Here is a 17,592-nt window from a genome sequence, read left to right on the forward strand (position 1 = left end):
CTTCTCTTCCTCCTTTTCCTCCTCTTCTTCTCCTCTTCTGCACCTTCCTCCTCTTCAACCTTCACTGCCACAGCAACGACTAATTTTGTTCCTTCTCTGTTCTTCCTCCTCCTCTTCCTTTGTTCTTTCTCTTTCTTTCTCCTTTTTTTGTCTTCCCCTTCGTACAGAGTCCCTAGTACCCCAGGCTGGCTTTCACTCACTTTGTGGCCAAGAATGATCTAGAAATTAAACCCTCTGGGGTTGGGGATTTAGCTCAGTGGTAGAGCGCTTGCCTAGGAAGCCCAAGGCCCTGGGTTCGGTCCCCAGCTCTGAAAAAAAGAACCAAAAAAAAAAAAAATTAAACCCTCTTGTCTGCTCCTCCTCATTGCGGACAAGTTTCAAAAGCCTACATCTTTACATCCTAGAGAAGAAAATTCCTCGTGATTAAGAGATGGCCACAGGCCTCAGATCTTCAGGCTGTGACATATCCTTAGCAATCAATCATCACATTTCCTTTAATTAGCGTTGACTTACAGTTTTCTTCTCTTTAGTTTTATCCTGCCTGGGTTTTCACATTGAAAGCAGCTTCCTGCGCTGTGTTGATTTTGTTGGGGATTTATTTGTTTCTTTATTGGGATGTTGAGGATTTAACACAAGGCATGTGTACCATTTACACAGTCAACCAATGAGTTTCAGCTCCAGGCCCTGAAACATGTTTTCACAGATAGAATGTTTCATTCCACCGGACAATGCGCTACCTTGTGTTGACATTAACAGATTCGTCATATTAATAACGGTCAATCATATTTGCATTTATATCCAATGTCTTTTAATATTCTTTCCTATTCTTCTTCCTTTGTCTTTCACAAGTGATTTTCTACCCATTGTTGTTTAATGATTATTCTATATGAATTCTTGTCACTGTTTCTTATCTGATAATTCAAGCTTCATAAAATATTTCACTTGTTACGTGGTACTTTAATATATTTTTAAAAGCTACTTAAATAATGACGCAATTTCTTGAATTGTAGAGAAATCATGTCGGGGAACTTTCTTACTCTGTCCCTATTAGCTTTGTGACCCTGCTGCCATCTATTTTACTTAAATCGACTTTAGTCCCGGAGTATGTTTTGCTATCATGATGTCAAGCTGCTGCATTTAAATTAACAGAAGTAAATTAATAATAGATATATATGCATGCATTTTTTACATACTGATTGTGAGTTAACATTAATTTAATCTTTCTCCAACTCCCTCACATCACATCTCTTTGCAGATTCAAGTAACTGATCCTTATTATATATTCTCCAAAGGAAACCTTCAGTATTTTTTTCAGATGAAATCTACTTTAATTTCTTGTTTTACTGTGATTTGTTTCGGAAGGAGGTATTTATGCCCTCATGAAAGTTGCAGACCTTTTTTTTTCTGCATACAAAACTGTAGTTATATTTTCTTTCATTCAATATTTATTTTTAATTGCGTGGTTTTTCATCTATTAAATTTACATTTTTGTGTGTACATTTGTGTAAAAAAGGTGTGTGAGAATGTACGTGTCCATGCCCACAAAGGACAGAATGATGCTGGGACTTGAAGCTGGAGCTTTGTAAGCGCTGGGATCCAAAGTCCAGCCACTGAAAGATCAGTTTATTCACTCCCTGGCCAAGCCATCTCTGCAGCCTCTATGTGTTGAACTTCATGATGTTGTTGAGTCTTTTATGTCATTTAGGTATTGCATCTGTCTTTATTTATTATTTACTAATGCATATTCTATGGTTCCACAATCAATACTTAACATTCAGAAATATCAATTAGATTTTAATACTGTTACCTTCATTTTTATTTAATTTTAATTCTGATATCTTCATCTTTAATATTTAGAGATTACACCAGTCTTACTTAATGTAACAGGTTGTCTAGTTTTGACTACAGTCTACATCTTATACTAATGTGTATGTTAGAACCTTTGAACCTTTTGTCTTTAATGTACCATCAAAAATTCTCACAAATACTTTGTCCCTTTAAATTTATTAGTGTTAAAATAGAAGACCGTATTCATTGTATTTTCAAGCCATCATTTAAATATCAGACAAATGTGGTTTTGTTTTTATTATAAAAGTATCAGAATTCATCAAATATTTCCTTTAGCATCTATATTGGAAATGTAGACTCAGAGTACCTTATCTGCAATAGTCAGAATCATAGAGTTCTTAAAAAAATCACTTAATTGTAAAAACCAATTTCGTAACATCTTGGACTTTTAATGAGGAAAATCATCTTTTGCAATCATTTCCTTTTTTAAAACCTCAACATCTTGAACCGTAACAACAGGAGTGCATCTCAAAAAAGGTGACATTTACCTTCACATCTGGAGAACTAAATCAATAGCTATATTTGAAAGAACAAAAGTTGGACAGCATATTCCACTGGGCGAAGGGAGGAAGAGACCACGAGGTAAGAGTAGGTGTTAACACACTAATGATCATTTTTTTAATAACAGAAGGACCTTTCTGGGAAAAAATACCAACATATTTTTTTCCAGTTCTGCCTTCTCTTTCGGATAACCTTTGAATGAGAGAAACTTCTGCTGGTGTCAAATGACCACGAGGATATTAACAACTGGACATGCAGCCTGTCCATCGCTGCTGGGTATATCTCCTTTACCAAGCTAGCTTTTCCCACTACTGCCACTGACCTTGCAAACAGCTCTGACAAAGGTCGGAATGGATTCATTGATCAGCTAGACCAAGCATATGACAGTCTGTGCCTTAATTGAATCCCAAAAGGGGGCAGACTGGGTTTTTATTACAGAGGCCAGCCGATAGCACTCATTAAAAGCTCCACAGACTGTGTGGTTTACTAATTAGTTTATTATACAGACACCTTGACGATGGGCAAAGTTGTCATTTTGCCCTTTATCGCACAGGGGATGTTGTTAAAAGTTTAATCAGCTAACACTGACCAAGTTTGCTTGGCAGGCTGTGGATGGTCATTGCGGAGGTCATCCCTGCTGCAGAAATTCTGACAGGGTCGCAGCATGAACGTATAATAAAGAGTGTTACATAAGGTAGGAGCACACCTGAGAGGGACCCCTGAAAAGAGATGTGCTCTGCGGGGAGTGGAGAGCAGATGGGCCGTTAGGACAGGTGAATCCTTTTTAAGGTTTATCTTTCCCTGCACTGCTTAATGCGCTCTTTCTTAAGGGATGGGGTGCACAACTGTCATTCTGATATGTTCATCAGCTGTAGTGAGATTACTAAGTGGAGTTGGAAGATGTTCCTTCACGTTCCCCGAAAGTGGGGATAGTTGATTGAGTTTATGGCCTTCTTATATTTGAGATTAAAAGTGGTGTCCTTATATTGAAAGTGTACATCGTTGTAGAGAAGTAGGTGAGCTATGTTACATCGTCTAGATTTGACCTACCTGACCAAAGGTAGGTATCCCACAACTGGTTATCATTATTAATTACTATTCAAAAAATAGAGCATTGAACAGTCCCGTCAGAAAATTCTCTAAATTACCAATTCAGCTCAATTTACTCCTGAGATTTTTAATTGTTCTTATAGATTATCCTTAAAAAAATGTATTCTTTACAAGGAAATTTTTCTTCGTGGTCTCCTAGGAAGACTATTTGTTGAAGACTATTTACTGAATTTACCATATCTGCTTGGCAAGCACTCACTGAGGAGCTGACCGAATACGTTGAGTTACTGTTTTTCTTTTGTTTTGTCTCGATACTTCGCATAGTAGATGGTGTAAAGATTAAGTGTGCACGCTTGATTTCTGTTGTTTCACTTTCCCTCACAATCCCCAGAGTAGCTCACACGGAGTGAGTGGGAAGAGAAGCCAACACAACAAGTAAGAAAATGTTTAAACCTCAGTTTTAAATTGCTTTAAAAAGTCTCCAAGTAAGAAAGCTGAGAAGACGCACTGCTTAGGCTCACATTAAAGGAGAGAAAAATGTAAGGGAAGAAGAGAGGGATGGAGGGGACGAGGCAGAAGATGGATGGATGGAGGAAGTGAAGGAGAGAAGGATGGAGAGGTCAGGCAGAAGGGTGGACGGAGGAAGTGAAGGAGGATGGACAAAAGTACTGAAAGAAGGGGAGGAGAAAACAGGGGGAAAGAAAGATGAAAACGAACGTGGTTCGTCCACTTCAACTCTTACACTGGACTTAAATAACATTTTCAACCCATGATTTTGAATATATAAACAGAATCCACATAGGAACCCAGGATTGTACTTTACAGTCTGTCTAGTGAGTATTTTAACAATAATGTTTTCTTCTGTAGATGGTTTAGTGAGATGCACTTCACTAGCTTAGAGACAGATGCATGCATTTCCACCTGTGTGGTCCTGGAATATTCAAATCTCTAGACTCTGCATAAAGCGGAAGCTCAGGTCCAGGTCATTCAACGTATAAATGGCACCACTGCAGACATAATCCTTTGAAATTGATGTGTTTACTCCTCTGTAATCTTGCTTTCCTCGGCCTCAGTTGTCATATCTGCAATATTATCTGAAGGCTTTATGACAGTGCATCTGTACGGGTTAAGAAAAAAAAGATAAGAATGTGTTGGAGCCACACATTTATTTCTGATACAACAAACCTGTTTTGACTATGCCTTGAAAAGTAATAAGTAACACTGAAAAGCTTCTGCCCTGGCGACTAAATGACAATTTAATAGATCATTCGATGTTTTCATGAAGAGTGAAGAAATAGCCTGCATTGAGTTTCAACTGTAGGAAGAATGGTAGGCAGCATTGTGTATTATTCAAGCTGGAATTGATCCAGCAAAGTAGGTCTAGCATTGAAGCTAACTATAGGCTTTGTGAAAAGGAAGTGTCTTCAGGGGTTCGCACATCGTGCTAGTTCTGAGGAAGCTTCCCATGGAGACAGATTGTTTCATCAAGCCCACACAGGCAAACTCTGCGTTATTAACTCACTTTGGAAGGGAAAAAAAAGTGAACTGTTTGAACAGTACAGTTAAAAGAGGATACGTATGGTGTGTTTATTTTTTTTATGCCAACCATGGAGAAAGTCATGAAAAATTATTACTGGTTTATCTGAAACTTTACCTTCTCAAAAGCATCTCAGCAGAGTCGTGTGGCTTCGAATATGCCGGCTTTATGTTGTAAAAATACCTGATAAACCAACCCTAACTGCTAGGTAGGAAATTGTGCATCAATAAGCAAGTCAGACAGAAGCAACGTAAAACCGTGGAGCATGCAAAGACACCTGTGGCAGCGTAACCCAGCAGAGCTCGGTGTCAAGGACATGCGTGTAACACCTATGAACTGTTGAGATGAGTGGACAGATCTGACGGAGCGAGACATGGAGCAGAGCTAAAGTCCAGCTTCCGGAAGTGGGGGGAGACATGAGCCACAACACGGAGCGGTAATTAAAACACTTATCCGTTATGAAGGAAACAGAAAGGGAATTATTACATATGTTAATGGCAAAGCCATTACATTTGACGATTGCAATGTTAAAAGATACCATGGATATATTCAGTGGAAATACTTTTAAAAGATAGCTATGGTGTTATGTGTCTTGAAGTAATCAAATATCCTTCTACCAGCAATGTTGTTCTCTAGTACCTTTGATATAGAATTCTCTCTCTCTGTCTCTCTCTCTCTCTCTCTCTCTCTCTCTCTCTCTGGTTCTCTAGTACCTTTGACATAGAATTCTCTCTCTCTGTCTCTCTCTGTCTCTCTCTCTCTCTCTGTCTCTCTCTGTGTGTGTGTGTGTGTGTGTGTGTGTGAATGTCAAAGGGATGCACGGTAAAGCTCTGGGACCCTCTATATGCTCTTAGTAACTTAAATATAAGTAAATCAAGCAAGCAACGGCTAATGTGAATATAAAAGTAGGCTACATACATAATGATGTCACTATAAGAGGGTTCTCTTACTTTAACTTCTATGTGGCATCAGAAACTAGAGAAAAACAAACGTAAGGAGCCCAAACTGTTGCAAGCCCATGAGGAGAATAAGAGCATCGCCCGAGGCTAATGTTCTCTGAGTGCCTATAAGAAGGTTGATTAACCTAAGTCATTGGGTATGACTGGGATCCTGGGTAAGACTGGGCCCAGATGAGCCAGGGGTTTAGAGTGGATGTAGCCACCAGATCTTCTGTCTTAAAGTACAGTACCCTGTGCAAAAGGACGAGCCAACACTTCATGCTGGAAATCTAAAATGTGTGCATGATGAAAATAAGTTTTTCCTCGACAAACAAAACCACTGTCCTTATTCTCAGGACACTTGGTGTTCTTACCCGTATACCTTTAGAATCCCCACGCTAGATGTTCACGATGTAAAAGGACTTAGATCAGCATCCGTTGTAACAGCAAATTCTGCACGTTCTGTAAAATGATAACAAAATAAACTATAAGCATTGTGTCCTTCCCCAAAGGCAAGCGTCTACCCTCATAAAGGTGATCTCAGGATGCATCACTGAGCTCGGAGGCACGTGTGTATATTTTACTATGATTCATGGACTTTTACAGTTTGCCTAGGACAGGAAAAAACAGGAGTAAAACTGTAGCTTGATCTTGTCATACAATGGTCTTGGTATTTAAAATGTATAATTGAGAATAAGGAAAGACAAATAATAAGGAAAGACAAAAGTCAAGAAAATTATTATGGAGAGGAGCCAGCTGAGAGGAGTAAGAAACATTAAGTACGTGGTTACTTAAATTACACAACAGAAATTTGAATTAAAATGCAATTAAATAAAAGGCCCAGCAGAGCTAAAGAGAAAAATGACAATCTGGAAGTTATTTAATGAAATTGCATCTCAGAACTAAATAAAGGTGGAAAAGATACAGAAATAGGTGTAGCAGATGCTTAACTGTGGTTTGAAGGGAGGAATGGAAAAGGGATAATGAGGTTATGTTTCCCATCCCACTAAAGAATAAAAATGGGAGATTCAACTATTATTTTAAAGTAATTGCCTGGCTAAAGTCAGACTGAAATGTGAAGCGAGAAAACCATTTGGAACCACAGTTAACTAACTGAGTGATGGGAAACAAAGCAAACTGTAGAAGAGGAACCCAGAGAGATTATCATGTTTAAACAAAGAATCAACACTGTAAAATATTGCTCAAAGAAATTGTTCCATGGGAAGAAAAAACTGCAGCACAACACTCAGACCATGTGAAGATCATCAGTCAAATAAAAGAAAATAAAATCAATACAGTCTGTTCTAGGACACACTACGTTTGTTACAGGTACTTCAGAGAGACACAGTACCTTCAGCTTCCTGCCCACTTCATGGCGCATGTTCAAGCGTTTTGACAACTTCATGTAGAACAGTATATGTAAGACAGAGGTTAGGTACAAAGAACCATGGGAAACGCGACAATTCAGTCCCCAGAAGTTTGTGGAAGCGTTTAAGAAAGCAGTCTCCAACATTTGAGAGAATGTAGACCAAGGTCACTGTCACTATCACTGACAGTGCCTCTAGAATCTTCTGTAGTAGTGTTGAGTTATGACTCACAGCCTACCAGAAAAAAATGTTCAAAATGAAAGTTGTGTGTTTTTATCCATAAGTCTAGCCTTACATAGTCAACATTTGGAGGCACAATGCGAGGAACCATATCTGAGTAACTTTATCATTTTGAGTTGGAATCTTTGAGGAGTCAAAGAGTGACTATGAAGACTACCAAGATCCGGTTATGCAGTTCTTTGTTCCAAAAAATTCTTAAATACAAATCTATCCTTTCACTTTTCTGAGATTCGGAAGGTACTGAAGTGAGACCCTGTGTGTGTCATTTCCTGGTTTTCTTTGTCTCCACCTCTCAGTTCCTACCATTTCCTGTCTTAAGTTGCTAGGAATTCACGTGCATGTTTTCCCCCCACTGTTTTCTTTTTCATTATAAAAAACAATGAAATGATGAATGACTTTTAAAATCACATTGGTTAAGTTTATACTCAACGTAGCCTAAGAAGAAAACATGCTGTGTATGTGTCGGGTTATAAGTGTCTACATACGTGAGAGTAAGAAAGAATGCTAAGGTATATTTAATCTGCACAATACTAAAAACATGTTTATGCCTAAAACTTATACAATAGCAGTGTTGTACCTTTAAATCGGAAGCGTGTCTGCGTGTCTCTTTAGGGAAAAGAGCCTAAGGTCCTGCTTCAACCACCTTGAGTCCATCTCCACTACCGATTTTATTGTTTTCCATCAGAAGGGGTACTGCGGGAGAGAGTGACGGAAGCACGAATTTATAATTTTTATCTTTCATATCTGCGTTTAAATACACGGTCGTCATGCTCTCTGCCACCCATTGTAAGCATAACAGTTGGATGCCATTGTAGGTCATTGCCTTTTAAATCTAACGCATTGGTGACTTTATATGATAAACAGCTTAAGTGAAACTGGTCATTTTGGGATAAAACTCAGAAATCTGTTATTGCACTGGATACTGGCAAAGATAACTGTTTTCTTTCAGCTCAGGAGTCAATCAGGTTTCTTTTTTGTTTGTTTGTTTGGGTTTTTTTGTTTTGTGGTTTTTTTTTATCAAAGTACCATGGAGGAGCTTTTAATTTTGAGTACTTTTATGATTGGAGACCATTTCTGACTAACAAGGAATACAGTGCATTTTAATAACTATGAAAATTGGCCTGAGTATTGACATTGCCTGAATGATTCTCTTCTGACACATGATATTTAGAGAAAAAAAATCCTGGGTTTCCAGCTGTGTTTTTGAAATTGCTTTATTTTTCCCCAAGACAGACATAATTTATTTCATTTGGTGACAGGAGCAGGGATTTTAATTTTTTGATGTGTTATTAGTGTTGAGGTTGGTGTTCATCAATCTACCGTAATTTATTCACAATAGCAATTTTCATTGTGTAGCATAAATATTTTCATGTCTAGAGAATCAATATACTAGAAAATGTAGGCAAAGATAAATTAGAGAAACGCATGCAGTAGCACAGGGATAGGTAATGAATTCTTCATAAGAACTGCACGTTTTAGGCAGGATGTTTGGGATAAACATTATTGTTTCAAGTTCTAAGATACCTGGTAAAATGTCAATGGTAATATGTAGCGGCTACTGGAAGGAAATCAAAACTCTGCAGTTTAATCTACATCCAAAAACTTACAAGGAAAAGCCATCGAAACTTAAACAGTCGACTTGAGAATCTAAAACCAACCCAGAGTCAGCTGGGAATTTAGAAACTCTCTTGATCAAGTTGGCCTGTGGGTGTGTCTCGGGGGGCTTATAATGATTGGTATTAAGGATAGAAGATCCAACCAGAAAAGAAGAGGCAAAATGTCCCAGGAGAGGTCAGGAGCTGTACAGAGAACAAAGATACCTGAACCCGAGAAGTAAGCAAGCCAGCAACGACCCTCATACCACTTTCTGCTCCTTCCCGTGTGTGCGGTGAGTAACTTCTTACCTTGACTTCCCATCCATCATTTAATATGTCAAATAAATGTATCCTTAAAATTCAAAGTGACTTTAAGAAAAATAAGGACCATAAAGGTACGCCAACTGAAGCTTTGTCATTTGGTAATTTATTAAACAAATCAGGAACGCTAAATGAGCACAGGCAGAAATGGAGCACACTTTTATGAGAATTTGATGTAAGGTGAATATCATATTTTTACAATTGTTCAGAACAATGAATTTTTCCTCAATTACCTATGTTGATGTAAAAAAAAATAAAGCTATGTAATTCAAGATAACCCCAAATTTTCAAATATGTGTAAACTATCATATATCTGAGTGTTTATGTATATAATCATAAAGAACATATTTAAAGTGACTAGAAAAATATAAATGAGGCTTCATAAACTATCTTTGTTACCACCATTTTAGAGGCTATCTACAATGAGATGTATCCTAAGAGAAGTATTGCCAGACTTAGGAAAACTGGCTGTATTCTTTCCTCCCAGCTTAGAAGAAAACCAAACATTACAAAGGACACAACAAAGAAGAAATGATATACTACTCCAACAAGAGGGAATTTGTACTGGCTGGCTTTGTGTGTCAACTTGACATAAGCTGGAGTTGTCACAGAGAAAGGAGCCTCCCTTGAAGAAATGCTTCAATGAGATCCAGCGGTAAGGCCTTTTCTCAATGAGTGGTTTAGGGTGGGAGGGCCCACTGTGAGTTTTGCCGTCCCTGGGCTGGTGGTCTTGGATTCTATAAGAAAGCAAGCTGAGCAAGCCAGGGAGAGCAAACCAGTAAGTAACATCCCTCCATAGCCTCTGCATCAGATCCTGCTTCCGGACCTGCTTGAGTTCCAGTCCTGACGTCCTTTGGTGACAAACAGCAATGTGGAAGTGTAAGCTGAATGAAGTTGCTTCTTGGTCATGATGTTTGTTCAGGAAGAGAAACCCTGACTAAGATGGGGTTGTTCCAGGTTGAAGGAGTGTGTTTGCACAATACCTGAGGTCTCAAATATCCTCCCAAACCTTGTGGTACAGACCCGAAGGCCAGCCTGTGGCACTGTTAGGAGAGGGTGGCATTTTAGAATTGTACACTAGTGGAAAGGATTTGGGTCTCCAAAATTGGACCTGTCTAAAAGAAATGCAGGGACTGAGAAGGAGCTTTGACCTGAATCTGACTCAACTTGAGACCCCACCCATGGGTGGGCACCAATCCCTCGCACCATTAATGATTCTATGTTGTACTTTGTAGATGGGAGCCTAGCACAGCTGTCCTCTGAGAGGCTCCACCCAACAGCTGACTGAGACAGATGTAGATACCCACAGAAAAACATTGGAAGAGGTCAGGGCCTCTTATGGAAGAGTTGCAAGAAGGATTGAAGGACCTGAAGTGGATGTCAACCTCACAGGAAGACCAACAGTGTCAACTAACTTGGATCCTGGGAGCTCCCAGAGACTGAGTTACTAACCAAAGAGCATACACAGGATTGATCTGAGGCTCAGGGCATATAAGTAGCAGAGGGCTGTTTTGTTTGGCCTCAGTGGGAGAGGAGGCACCTAATCCTGCAGAGACTTGATGCACCAGCGTTGGCGGGGTGGACCCAGGGTGGCACCCTCTCAGAAATGAAAGGAAAGAAACTTGGGAGGGGAGACTAGAAAGGGGGCAGCATTTGGGATGTTAATTAATTAAAAAGAACTAGGGTCTCTGAGCAGGTGACTTGATAGGAGCACTGCGAGCCTGACATCTTTCTGCACATTGTGAAATAATTGCTATGCTGCCAGGCTGTGAGGAAAAACTGCAGTCGTGGGGCAAAGGAGTGGGCCCAAAGAATCATGGATGGAAACGTCTAAAATCGTGAATGAAAATAAACACTCTCTCATCTTAAGTTGTTTACCTCAGGTATGTTGTCATAGACAAGGCAGCCTTCACTTAGACTAAGAGGACTATTACAAAAGGAAGAGAGGGCCAAGCAAAGTAAGATTCTGTGCCTGGAAAGTTTCAAGATTGAAGCTAAGTTCTTCACAGTCATTGTACAAAGAAATGTAAATCACTATTAACGAGGTGCACACACACTCAGAAAGGGGGGGTGTGGGAAGGAAGGGAGAGATGGAGACAAGGGAGAGAGGGATGGAAAGAGGGAGGAAGGAAGATAGATGAATAAAACCAAAACTAACCAGAACTCTACCACTAAGCCACAAGTTCAACTCAAGATGATGGTAATTCAACCTTAAATGGAACATTAGTGAGAATATATAACAAAGTATTCCCAGGAGGTATTCTGCAAATAATTATCAGAAGCATTAAAAGGGATTGGATTGCTTGTCTTAACAAATCCTTAATTTTTTTTAGCCAAAAAATGCATTACAATAGATTGTTTTTCCATGCACTGTATTCTAATTACAGTTCCCCTCTCTCCATCTCCTTCTAGATTGTCTTTCCCAGCTACACAAATCCATACCACCTTTCCCTCTATCTCATTAAAATATAAATAGGCATCTATAATAGTAACAAAAATTGCATATTGAATTGTGTGAAGATACTTTCTTCATTTTGCAACATATGGTTGTATATTTGATGTACGTTTAACTGTGCTGAGTTACACTGGGTATTGGAAGAGGTCTTAGCAATAATGCAGAAGTGAAGTCAAGTTGAGTTTGGATACAGTACAACTGCTACCATAGAGCCTGAGTTGTAATTGTGACGTTGTGAGCTCAGGATAACATTAATGGACGGATACTATGAAGGAAAACTCTTAGCAAGGCTCCGTCAACATCATCCCTAGAGAACAAGATTTTTCAAATCATGGACTGTTTTGATCAGCTGTTTCTGTGTAACCATGTTTCTTTCCTTTTTAACTTAGATTTCTGAAAAAAAATATAAACTATTCATTGTAAACGCCAAGACTAATAGATTCTATTTGATCTTAATGCGAGTTAGCCTTTCCGTTATCCTTCACTGATTCTTTAAACATCTTTCCCCCACAGATTCAATTTTTTTTATTTAACCCTTAAGTTGAATCTATTTCTGTTCATCCTGTTTGGCTCCACTGGTCCTTTCATTCATGAAAGGAAAACATACTGTGATCATAAATTGGTCTTCACTGTCCTTCTACACAGAACTTTCCCATTCATTCTTAATTCTATTTATTACAAATTAATTTTATAAAAAATACATTCAGCTCAAAATTCAATAGTATTGGACAATGACAAAAATCCAATGGTTTCTAAGAATCTTGAATTTTAATTCTATCTTTTGTCCAAGTAAATATATGTATATATATGTATGTATATGTGTATATATATATATATTTCACATACACAAACAAGAATAATCATTGTAACAAGTACAAGATTAAAAAATACAAGTAAATCAAAGATTCAGTGGAAAGATGACTAAGAAATTTTTGTTATAAATGAGTGCTGTATAGTTATTAAACTAATTGTGAGAATTAAAGAACTTGTAGACAAAAATTTTATATATATATATGATTTACAAATATATAAATGATCTTATATAAGGAATTGTGATAACCTAAGATTTCTATATATGAAAATATTTTGAAAGGAATAATTTTACATTATTTATAACAAGCAACAGCTGTTAGAATTATTGGGATATTTGTATATTTTCTAATCCCTGGTATTTAACTGGTTCAAAATACAGCAATAATTTATGCTTTCCCAAGTCATAGTTTCTTTCTTTCTCTACTCAAAGTAATATTAATTACAATGACAAAATTCTTGTGTATTATTTCTTAAAAATTCATTGTTTTCTCATATTTTTAAATTTCCCATAAATATTTTTCCTTACTGTCTATGCGTTGTCTGCTTTTCTCGAACCCAGAAAGCTGAGTTTCTTCTCCTACCACCGTGCCACATTAGTTACACCACCATGCCCATCTTGAATGCCTGTGCTATGCTTAAGCCCTCGCTAGCTTGGAAAATCCCCTCTCTTTCTTATTTCCTGAATGTGGCTTCTGGTTCCACTCTGTGTTGGCTTTCCTCCTACTTCCCAATGCAGGGAGGTCCTTAACTCTCATGAGACCTGTTCCGCATTCTAAGTACATTCTCTTTTGAGTGACCTCACTTGGCTGTTTGTTTATTTTGTATATGATAATGAAATCCACTAAGTCCCCATCTCTAGACCATGAGTGTTACATACCCCTCAAGCTATTCAGCCTTCCCACATGAGTGTACAATAACTGATTTTTCAATAAACACAAAGAAAGCATGAAGAACTGGAAGAATCTACTTTCCATGTTACTATATATGGTATTAATATTATCTATTATTTAATAAACACTACAAAATTTTTGAGGAAACAAGGAAGTATAACCTATTCATCAAACTAACAACAAGGAGAAAATATATACTTTAGAATTAATTTGACAATGATTTTAGGTCAACTGTCCTTTAATACTAAAAGAACTAAAAGAAATACCTCTATGAATGAAAACAATCCTCATGATATTAACAGAAAGGCCAAAAACCTATAAGCACATCATATATTGAAGTAAGAAACAATATTTCAAAAAATAGTTGTAAAATTATTTTACATTTTCAACAGTTGATTAAAACAGTTTGAAAGGTTCCCATGGAGTGATCCATTGAACCCAGATATTTCACTTCCACAAATATTGAAAAAAAAGAAAAACAAATGAACACATACTTATGGTACCACATCTCACAATAGCTACATGATATTGATAACATGAAAATCACATGATAATACAGTCATATAACCAAATATTATTGTCTTTAAAAAATAACAAACTGGGGGCTTGAAAGATGACTGAATGTTTACCAACATTGATGGTCTTCCAGAGGACATAGGTTTGATTCCCAGCACCCACATGTTGGCTCATGACTATCTGTAATTCCAGTTTCATGGGATCCCATCTTCCACTTCTGGTTTTTATGGACACCAGGAGTAGTCAGAGTGTACAGACATACATATAGACAAAGCACTCACATACATTAAATAAGTAATTTTAGAATGGCAGAATAGTACATCCTGTAACATGGGTTAACATCATCAGCATTATTATGTATGAACAGAGATCATAGGTCACCTATATCATTGTAGAGTAAAATAATTGTAATATATAAACCCAAAGAGACAAAAATGTAGATTGCTAATTGTTAGAACATAAGACGTTAAGAACATGCACGCAGGAAGTGCTGTGTTTCTCATCAAGGGTAGAAACAGAAGTGTTGTTTCTCAGAGACTCTGAATTGGTCTATTCCTTTGTCATGACTTAAGTTCTGCTTTTCACTTCTCTTCAATAAAACAATAATACTGTCCACTAATTGTTTCTTAAGTGTAATAATCTCATCAGCCTCATCTCCCTCAGTGATTAGCACCCTCCAGATGGCTCTGCAGCTGTCTCTCACCTAATGAGGGTGTGTGCCCCGCCTAGTTCCTGCAGAAGTTCATATGTGATTGGACATCCCGGCAGCCACACAATGACTCCTGATCACCTAGAAGGCAACACAGAAGACAGCCATTGACCTCTATGGTCAATTATCACACTGCACCCTTTACACCCCCCTGAGCAACCCTTTAGAAGTGCCTGGCTATTTCAGAAGGTTTCTGACCATATCTCGAGAAGGAGTATGGCCTGGGACCCTGCCTCTTGACACTCCTGTTATCCATGGCCTCTTACCTATCCCTTGACACTCACTTTGCCCATGACCTCTTCCCAGAACACCTTTATACCTTACATCGTAACCTCTTGTGGTTCTGTCTTTACACAGGGATTTAATTAGCCCGTGTCTCCCACCTTTCAACTGTCCTTACTGTCCGTCTCATAATGCATGCTTTCCATGAAATGATTTCTCAGTTCATTCACTGATTTTCGATCTCCTTGCAATTTTCAGGTCTGAAGAATGGAAGGTTTTCTTCTTGTTGTTTTGGTTTTGCTTGTTTTGTTTCTTTGTTTTAAGTCTTAGGTTTAAGGAGCCTGTTTGGGTTCCCTTTTCATTCTGTGTCCTCATTACAGAGCACATGGTATTTATTAATTATTAAATAAATATATATTATATATATTTTATATATAACATTATATATTAATAACCATATGATATCTATACATTAAAAGCCTATAGCTACCAGGATGAAGATTTCTGAATGAAGTCCCAGCTGTGGATGCCTATGCTTTGGTTATTAGTGTTTCTGAACTTCAAATTCTTAACACAAAAGCATCTGACATATATTCCTGTTCATTTCTGCTCCATGAAATGTGAATCTTTTCTAGGACACCTAACACTTTCAGTCAATTAGTAGGAGTGATCCCCACCCAGGGTAAGACATATGTTTCTCATATGACAGGGTAATCATATGTTTCTCTCAAGACCATTGTGTTTATGCTTTGTCATAACTGTGTTGAAGTTCTATTTGTTTCCTTGTTGGTTGATTGGTTGAACGATGGTTTCATTGATTTACATGTGTGTTTATCTTCTTATGTATGTGTCTGGTGCTGCAAAGGTCAAAAGCAAACATCAGTACCCTGAAACTGAGTTGCAGGGGGGTGTGGGCATCCATGCGCAAGGAGGGGAGAGCACACTTGTCCTCTGCAGTAGCAACAAGTGCCCTTAAACTCTGAGCAAATTCTTCAGGTCTTGCTTGCGTATTGTTTCATTGATTTGCTTTTTCTTAGGTCTTATACTTACACGAGACATTGCTGCAATTCTAATACTGTTATATTCCCAAATGTGTCTTTAAGAGCACGAGGAAAAGCTTTATACAAACACATACACACGCACACGTGCACACACACACACACACAAATTACATATATGATAAACTATAAATACATGTAATATATTTAAAACAGAAAAGGAAAATAAAACACAGTGGGCAAAAAGAAATACCAATGTAATTCATTTCCCACAAGTCTTGATACATCATCTAATGCCCAGAATAAAGGTCCAGGTAGCTTACCGAGGGAGATGCTGACTCAATTGCACAGGAGTTCACATGGGTGAGGAAAATAATGAAGGAGGTTGTCAGGGCCACAGAAACTCTCTGATCCACCCGTTCTCCTGATCCACCGAGACATGCTCAGTTCCCCAGTCCCTCAACACAGCAAAGAACAAAAAACTCATTTGAGGGTCTCACAGACAGAGAACCCTTTGTGGGGCTGTCTGCTAGTCCTTGTTTCATGCCAGGCCACGGTGAATGGAGCGGGTGGACTGTATAATAAGGCACATAGTTCTCTGTTAGAAACTTTCCTAGAGCTGAGAAGTTGCTGATGAAAGCCAGTGGGTAGTGTATGCCTGCTCCACTGAGCTGTGGAGGTTTCCCAGAGTCTTCAGTGACTGTGGAATGAAGGACAACGGGGGAGTGGGCCACAAACCCCAAGTCCCTTTGCTCCTTCCCTGAAAGTGAGAAAGAGCATCAAAGGAATGAAAGGGACTGACTATCCAACAGAAGACTGTTGTATATTCTTCCTTTGGGTCACAGGCATGGTTTGCATTATAAAGCAAAAGACTTCTAATATAACATTTATGAATGCCTTAGTCCTTGGCTATACATCAAGAAGTGCTTGGAAATGTGGATGTGTGTTGGATGGGAATATTTGCTAGGGACAAATTTGTAGTGTCCTTTGTGATTAAGGAACAGTGAACAAATCTTGCTTGTCTTATGTTCATTTTTTTCCTCCCACTTACTGTTTTAGGTCACCCCCCCTTGGAATTGTTTACAGTAAATACGTTCCAACCATGCTAACTGTATTACCTAATAAACACTGCCCAGAAGTTGTTTATTTAAAGAACATAAGATCATTATTTTAAGCCAGTTTCTCTGTTCTGTCAGAACTCATATTAAGTAAGCATTTTCCAAATAATGAACATTAATTAAATCACGGGGGGTTCTACCAGCTCTGTCAGAATTTTAACTTCCTCGATTTTAAAAATACCATGAAATACTTCTTTCCAAACCACCACACAGACAGGTCTTTAGGAATCACTGAGATCACGACTATAAGGCAAGAGTGAGTTTCCAACTGTAAATCAAGGATGAAAACGATCTGTCGAACTGTTTTCTAGCTTAAAGTCACACACTGTACACACAATGCCCATACACTGGTCTATTAATTAAACACAAAGAATCATTCTGATTCTCATAGAAACTTAACTGCTGGAAACTACCCCCCCATCAATACTGTGGTGGTTGACTGTCATTTGGCTTATGTAAACTATACTTTTAAAA

At 38.1% G+C, this 17,592-nt stretch overlaps 1 long non-coding RNA gene across 3 annotated transcripts; it reads right to left on the reverse strand.

Moving 5' to 3' along the window:
* Nucleotides 1–15: 15 nt before the first annotated feature.
* Nucleotides 16–16,527, reverse strand: LOC102547697 (uncharacterized). 3 transcript variants are annotated; one of them, XR_001837746.3, is made up of 5 exons: nt 16,324–16,527; nt 14,775–14,861; nt 8,059–8,174; nt 6,249–6,336; nt 16–4,516 (listed from the first exon to the last, which is right to left on the reverse strand). It is a non-coding gene; the product is annotated as an uncharacterized LOC102547697 (long non-coding RNA). The 3 variants fall into 3 exon arrangements; XR_592335.4 differs by lacking the exon at nt 8,059–8,174; XR_005504032.2 differs by lacking the exons at nt 8,059–8,174; nt 14,775–14,861 and having other exon boundaries at nt 16,324–16,525.
* Between the last annotated feature and the right edge of the window lie 1,065 nt (nt 16,528–17,592).

Source organism: Rattus norvegicus, chromosome 4 (genome assembly GCF_036323735.1).
Source record: "Rattus norvegicus strain BN/NHsdMcwi chromosome 4, GRCr8, whole genome shotgun sequence".
In the NCBI taxonomy this organism is placed as follows: Eukaryota; Metazoa; Chordata; class Mammalia; order Rodentia; family Muridae; genus Rattus; species Rattus norvegicus.